The following is a 7,987-nucleotide window of genomic DNA, read 5'->3' as shown; positions in this document are numbered from 1 at the left end:
AGATATAAATTTTCCAGATATAAATTTTTCATTAGTGCTGCTCTGTGGGCACAATCATTGTCCCTAATTAAAGGACTGTGTGATTACAGGCACAGAGTATACAAATGTGCTTCTGCCAAACCCAGTTGTAAGCTAGAGTGCCACCCTATTACTTTTTTAATAACCATGATGAACTACATTTAAGCTGACAGTCCTTATGGATACAAAAATGCCTTGGCCAACTCCCAAGAAATCTTCATTTCCATGCATTTCCCACCAAAAAGCATATTTTATCACCTTTGAGCACTTTTTTGTCCTGACTAATAATCAAAGCAACAGATGAATGTCCCGAGTAGCTAAGGAATTCAGGCAGCATTTAAAGTCTGTGTTCTTGTACCTTTCTCACTACATTTGCAGAGCACTTCAAATGCATCTTCCACAACACTCATCTAATTTCCATCTCTAGTTTAATTACTTTCAAAATAACATCATTTTCTTTGACTTCAAGTGTTTTAAGATCAACATGAAGTGAGAAAAATCAATATTTTCTGTAAAATTTTAATGTAGTTGACAGAAAGGTAACTAGACCCTTGATGCAAAAAGAGTTAATCTTGGCTTGAGGGTCAGTGGGGTAGATTGAGAATTCGGAAACACTGGAACTGAGGGGATGATCAGACAACTGGGTCTAGGATGGAGTAGCAGGTGCAGTTTGGCAATGTATTCTTTCTTGTCCTTTCTTTGTTAAATGACACATAAAACATTTGGATTTTACTGCTATTCACACCATACTATGTAATCTGTTATTCCAAAACACAAAATGGGAATTTACTGTAGCAGAGTTATGTTGCAGTATCCTATGCTGTAGAACCTGACTAAGTGTTTGTTTATTTCCTTATGTTATCATTTGTATTGATACTGACTTCTATTTCTTTCTATGGACAAAAATAGAAAATATGATACTTGGATTTTTGTTTTGTCTTACCCCATAAGTTAAATCAGAAGGGAGAAATTTCGTTTTGTGAAATTTAACTTAGAGACTATTAATCTTTTGTTTCATTAGTATGAAGCACTTTGAGCAAACAACAGTTTTAACAGAATTTCTGCTGATATCTAGTTTCCCAAACTTCTTACATAATAACACAAGTAAAACGTCTGAGAGTTAATAATTCTAGCTTAAGTTTCTCAAAGCTTTTGTACATTATTAATATTTTTGCCTCCAAATTTTGTAACTGAAATTTTGCAATCTTTGCATACTTGATGATGTCTAGTTCATTATTGGAGAAGGCAATGGCACCCCACTCCACTACTCTTGCCTGGAAAATCCCATGGACGGAGGAGCCTGGTAGGCTGCAGTCCATGGGGTCGCTAAGAGTCGGACACGACTGAGGGACTTCACTTTCACTTTTCACTTTCATGCATTGGAGAAGGAAATGGCAACCCACTCCAGTGTTCTTGCCTGGAGAATCCCAGGGACAGCAGAGCCTGGTGGGCTGCCATCTATGGGGTCGCACAGAGTTGGACACGACTGAAACAACTTAGCAGCAGCAACAGCAGCAGCAATTCATTATTAATTGGGTAATTATGGATAGAATTCTGATGCTAATATAACATTTACTTTCCCTTTTCATAAATGATTGTCCCCTTAGTGAGGTGCTGAAATGAAGCGTTGTTGAAAATTAACCAAATTTGTATAAAGGAAACTAAAATCTATGTTTCATCAAACCAATATTTTTTAATTTATTTAATTTATTTTTTATTCAAGGATAAATGCTTTACAGAACTTTGTTGTTTTCTGTCAAACCTCAACATGAATCAACATGAATCCTTCCCGATTTTGAACCTCCCTCCCATCTCCCCTCCCATTCTACCCCTCTAGGTTGATTCGGAGCCCCTGTTTGAATTTCCTGAGCCATACTGCAAATTCCTGTTGGCTATCTATTTTGCATATGGTAATGTAAGTTTCCATGCTACTCTTTCCAATCATCTCACCCTCTCCTCCCCTCTCTCCATTTCCATAAGTCTATTCTCTATGTCTGTTTCTCGATTGCTGCCCTGTCAATAAATTCTTCAGAACCATTTTTCTAGACTCCATATCTGTGCATTAGAATATAATATTTATCTTTCTCTTTCTGACTCACTTCACTCTGTGTAATAGGTTCTAAGTTCATCCAACTAAAGAGAACTGACTCAAATGTGTTCCTTTTTATGGCTGGGTAATATTCCATTGTGTATATATACCACACCTTCTTTATCCACTCATCTGTCAATGGACATCTAGGTTGCTTCCATGTTCTAGCTATTGCAAATAGTGCTGCAAAGAATGATGGGATACATGTGTCTCTTTCAACTTTTGATTTCCTCAGAGTATATGCCTAGGGGTGGGATTGCTGCGTCAGCTATTTATTCCTAACTTTTTAAGGAATCTCCATACCATCTTCCATAGTGGCTGTATCAATTTACATTCCACCAACAGTGCAAGGGTTCCCTTTTCTCCACACCCTCTCCAGGATTTATTGTTTGTAGAATTTTTGAGGAGGGTCAGTCTGACTGGTGTGAGGTGAAATCTCATTGTAGTTTTGATTTGCATTTCTCTAATAATGAGCGATGTTGAGCATCTTTTCATGTGTTTGTTAGCTATCTATACATCTTCTTTGGAGAAATGTCTGTTTAGGTCTTTTCCCCACTTCTTGATTGGGTTGTTTGTTTTTCTGGTATTGAGTTGTATGAGCCGCTTGTATATTTTGGAAATTACTCCTTTGTAAGTTGTTTCATTTGCTATTATTTTCACCCATTCTGAGGGTTGTCTTTTCACCTTGCTTATAGTTTCCTTTGCTGTGCAAAAGCTTTTAAGTTTTATCAGGTCCCACTTGTTTACTTTTGTTTTTATTTCTGTTTTTCTAGGAGATGGGTCTTAGAGGATCTTGCTTTGATTTATGTCATCAAGTGTTCTGCCTATGTTTTCCTCTAAGAGTTTTATAGTTTATTGTCTCACGTTTAGGTCTTTCATCCATTTTGAGTTTATCTTTGTGTATGGTGTTAGGAAATGTTCTAATTTCATTCTTATACATGTAGCTGTCCAGTTTTCCCAGCAACATTTATTGAAGAGGCTGTCTTTGCCCCATTGTATATTCTTGCCTCCTTTGTCAAAAGTAAGGTATCCATAAGTGCAGGGGTTTATTTCTGGGCTTTCTATCTTGTTCCATTGGTTTGTATTTCTGTTTTAGTGCCAGTACCATACTGTCTTGATGACTGTAGCTTTGTAGTATAATCTGAATTCAGGAAGGTTGATTCCTTCAGCTCCATTCTTCTTTCTCAAGATTGCTTCAGCTATTCAGGATCTTTTGAGTTTCCATATGTATTGTGAAATTTTTTGTTCTAGCTCTGTGAAAAATGCCATTGGTAATTTGATAGGGATCACATTGAATCTGTAGATTACTCTTGGTAGTATAGTCATTTTCACAATATTGATTCTCCTTACCCAGAAACATGGAATATCTCTCCGTCTGTTTATGTCCTCTGATTTCTTTCATCAGTGTCTTATAATTTTCTGTATACAGTTCTTTTGCCCCCTTAGGTAAGTTTATCACTAGATATTTACTTCTTTTTGTTGCAATGGTGAATGGGATTTGTTCTTTAATTTCCCTTTCTGAATTTTTATTGTTAGTATATAGAAATGCAAGTGATTTCTGTGTATTTATTTTGTATCCTGCAACTTTGCTAAATTCACTGATTAGCTCTAGTAATTTTCTGATTCTATCTTTAGGGTTTTCTATGTACAGTATCATGTCATCTGCAAACAGTGAGAGTTTTACTTCGTTTCCAATCTGGATTCCTTTTATTTCTTTTTCTTCTCTGATTGCTGTAGCTAGGACTTCCACAACTATATTGAATAATAGTGATGAAAATGGACATCCTTGCCTTGTTCCTGATCTTAGGGGCAATGCTTTCAGTTTCTCACCATTGAGAATAATGTTTGCCATAGGCTTATCATATATGGCCTTTACTATGTTGAGGTAGATTCCTTCTATGCCCATTTTTTGAAGGGTTTTAATCATAAATGGGTGCTGAATTTTGTCAAAGGCTTTTGCTACACCTATTGAGGTTATCATATGGCTTTTATCTTTCAGTTTGTTAATATAGTGTATCACATTGAGTGATTTGTGTATATTGAAGAATCCTTGCATCCTTGGAATAAACCCAACTAGATCATGGTGTATGAGCTTGTTGATGTGTTGTTGAATTCTGTTTGATAAAAATTTTTTGAGGATTTTGCATCTATGTTCATCAGTGATATTGCCCTGTAGTTTTCATTTTTTGTGTTATCTTTGTCTAGTTTGGGTATCCGGGTGATGGTGGCCTTGTAGAATGAGTTTGGAAGTATTCCTTCCTCTGCGATTTTTTGAAAGAGTTTTAGAAAGATAGGCATTAACTCATCTCTAAATGTTTGATGTTTGAGAGAATTCTCCTGTGAAGTCATCTGGTCCTGGGCTTTTGTTTTTTGGGAGATGTTTGATCACAGCTTCAATTTCAGTGGGGTTGTTCATAATTTCTATTTCTTTCTTGTTCAGTCTTGGAAGACTGAACTTTTCTAAGAATCTGTCCATTTTTTCCAGGTTATCTATTTTATTGCCATATAGTTGATCATAATCGTCTCTTATAGTCCTTTGTATTTCTGCATTGTCTGTTGTAACCTCTCCTTTTTCATTTCTAATTTTGTTGATTTGATTCTTCTCTCTTTATTTCTTGATGAATCTGGCTAAAAGTTTGTCAATTTTTTTTATCTTCTCAAAGAACTAGCTTTTAGCTTTATTAATCTTTACTATTGATACTTTCATTTCTTTTCATTTATTTCTGCTCAGATCTTTATGATTTTTTTCCTTCTACTAACTTTGGGGTTTTGTTGTTGTTGTTCTTCTTCTTCTTTCTCCAGTTGTTTTAGGTGTAAAGTTAGACTGTCTATTTGATGTTTTTCTTGTTTCTTGAGGCAGGATTGTATTGCTATAAACTTCCCTCTTAGGACTGATTTTGCTGCATCCCATAAGTTTTGAGTTATCGTGTTTTATTGTCATTTGTTTCTAGACATTTTTTTATTTCCCTTTTGATTTCTTCAGTAACCTTTTGGTTATTTAGAAATGTGTTGTTAAATCTCCATGTGTTTGTGTTTCTTGCAGTTTTTTTTCTTATAATTGATATCTAGTATCATAGCACTGTGGTCAGAGCAGATGCTTGATATGATCTTGATATGATTTCAATTTCCTTAAATTTACTGAGGTTTGATTTGTGACCCAAGATGTGGTCTATCCTGGAGAATGTTCCATGTGCACTTGAGAAGAAGATGTATTCTTCTGCATTTGGATGGAATGTCCTAAAGATATCAATGAGATCCATCTCCTCTAATGTGTCATTTAAGACTTGTGTTTCCTGGGGGGTAGTCCTAAGATGGTGGAGGAATAGGACAGGTAGACCACTTTCTCCCTGACAAATTCATTGAAAGATCACTTGAACGCTGAGCAAATTTCACAAAACAGCTTCTGAACACTGGCAGAGGACACCAGGCACCCAGAAAGGCAGCCCATTCTCTATGAAAGGAGGTAGGACAAAGTAGAAAAGATAAACAGAGAGACAAAAGAGTTGGGGACAGAGACCCGTCCTGGGGAGGGAGTCGTGAAGGAGGAGAAGTTTCCAAACATCAGGAAACCCTCTCACCAGCAGGTCTGTGGGGAGTTTTGGAATCACAGAGGGCAACATAACCTGGAGGGGAAAAAAACCCACAAATTACACACCTAACTGCAATCCCAGCAGAGAAGTAGCCCAGACGCTCATGACCACCAGCAGCGAGCAGGGGCTGAATAGGGAGGCACAGGCTACACCTGAATGCCCTGAGGACAATCTGAGAGACCTAAGGTGAGAGAGCAACACAAACTGTGGGATAGCCAGAGAGAGAGAGAGTGAAAGAACTTTCCTGTGAAAAGCTCTAACCTAAGGCACTGCAAGGCCCACTTATAAAGCAGAGAAAAGCTAGCAGGCTGTGGACCAGCCCATGCCTCCCGCTGACAGCCAGAGCCAAAAGGCAAGGGGCAATCTTGGTCCCAGAGATGGCATCCTCCACCAAACTGTGAGAAGGCTCGCAGTTACTAATTAAGTCTTCTGGGGATCCTGGATGGTTGACATCCGCCAGGATTGTTGCAGCCAGAGATCCACCCCCCAGAGGAGACACACAGCACACCTGAGACAGTACTCTCTCTGCACACCCAGGAAACCGAGGGACTCGGACAGGGGAGGGAATAAGACACACCACCCAGCTGCAAGAGCGCACTCATCAAGCACCTGGTTGCCTGAGAGACTCGGACCTGGGAAGGGCACAAAACGCAGGCCCAACCGAGTCTGTGCCTTTGTGGAATACCTGAGAACGTGCACTTGAGCAGCTTAGACCTGGGAAGCGCACGCAACCCAGGGCCCACTTTAGACCGTTCCCCTGCAGAGCAACCTGGAGCCTGAGCAGTGTAGACCGTGAAAGTTCACACACGATGAGCGGGGTCAAACCCAGTGTGGCCCAGACACTGGGAGCACTCCCCACACATGCCAGTGATACTTGCTTGCAGTGTTCCTCCCTCCCCACAACACAACTGAACAAGTTAGCCTAAATAAGAGACCATCTTTGCCCGTTGTGTCAGGGCTGAAATCAGACACTGAAGAGACTTGCAAATAGATTAAGCCAAAATAAACAAAGAGGAGGGAACCGCTTTGGAAGTGACAGGTGCAACAGATTAAAACCCTGTAGTTAGCACTGACTACTTTGGAAGGGGCCTATAGACCTTGAGAAGAAGTATAAGTTGGAACAAGGAACTATCTGGAACTGAATTGACCCCACACTGCCCTCAAAAGCTCCAGAGAAATTCCTAGATATATTTTACTGTTATCATTTTCAAGCTTTAAATTTTTTTTTATTTTTAAGATCTTTAGTGCTCCTTTAATTCTCATTTTTATAACCTACTATTACCGTGCCAAAAAAAGACCTTGTTTTTAAAGCAAATTTCATATATATATATATACTTTAATAATTTTTGTGATTTTGTTTTGCTTCTTTAATATAGCATTTTTGAGAGTCTAACTTCTACTCTAGATTTTTAATCTTTGCTTTTTGGTATTTGTTATCAATTTTGTACCTTTAAGAATCCAATCTTCAGTACCCATTTTTACTTGGGAGTGTGATTACTGACTTGATTGCTCTCTCCCCTTTTCAACTCTCCTTTCTCTCCCCCAGGTCAGCTCTATCTCCTCCCTCCCTGTTCTCTTCTCTACCCAACTCTGTGAATCTCTTTGAGTGTTCCACGCTGTGGAGAACACTTAGTGAACTGATTACTGGCTAGATTTGTATCTCTCCTTTTGACTCCCCCTCTTCTCCTCCTGGTCACCTCTATCTCCTTCCTCCCTCTTCTCTTCTCTTCTCTGTATAACTTCGTGAACCTCTCTGGGTGTTCCAGACTGTGGAGAGCACATAGGGTATCGATTACTGGCTAGATTGCTCTCTCCTCTTTTGATTCCCCCTCTTCTCTTCTCCATGTAACTCAGTGAACTTCTCTGCGTGTCCTTCACTGTGGAGAATCTTTTCATGATTAACCTAGATGTTTTATCATCTGTGCTGTATGGATGGAGAAGTCTTGAGGCTACTGTAAGAATAAGACTGAAAGCCAGAGGCAGGAGGCTAAAATGCCAAACTTGAGAACACCAGAAAACTCCTGACTCCAGGGAACATTAATCGACAAGAGCTCATCCAAAAACCTCCATACCTACACTGAAACCAAGCTCTACCCAAGAGCCAACAAGTTCCAGAGCAAGACATACCATGCTAATTCTCCAACAACACAGGAACATAGCTTTGAGCATTAAAAGACAGGCTGCCCAAAGTCACACCAAACCCATAGACACTTCAAAACTCACTACTGGACAATTCATCACACTCCAGAGAGAAGAGATCCCACTTCACCCACCAGAACACCAATACAAG

At 39.0% G+C, this 7,987-nt stretch overlaps 1 pseudogene; it reads left to right on the top strand.

Moving 5' to 3' along the window:
- The first annotated feature begins 5,800 nt into the window (after window positions 1–5,800).
- LOC136153874 (nuclear RNA export factor 3-like) overlaps window positions 5,801–7,987 on the top strand; it is a 28,424-nt pseudogene continuing 26,237 nt past the window's right edge.

This window comes from Muntiacus reevesi, chromosome X (genome assembly GCF_963930625.1).
Source record: "Muntiacus reevesi chromosome X, mMunRee1.1, whole genome shotgun sequence".
Taxonomy (NCBI): domain Eukaryota; kingdom Metazoa; phylum Chordata; class Mammalia; order Artiodactyla; family Cervidae; genus Muntiacus; species Muntiacus reevesi.
Note: the sequence above shows the minus strand (reverse complement) of the source record. Positions and strands in the feature narration are given on the sequence as shown.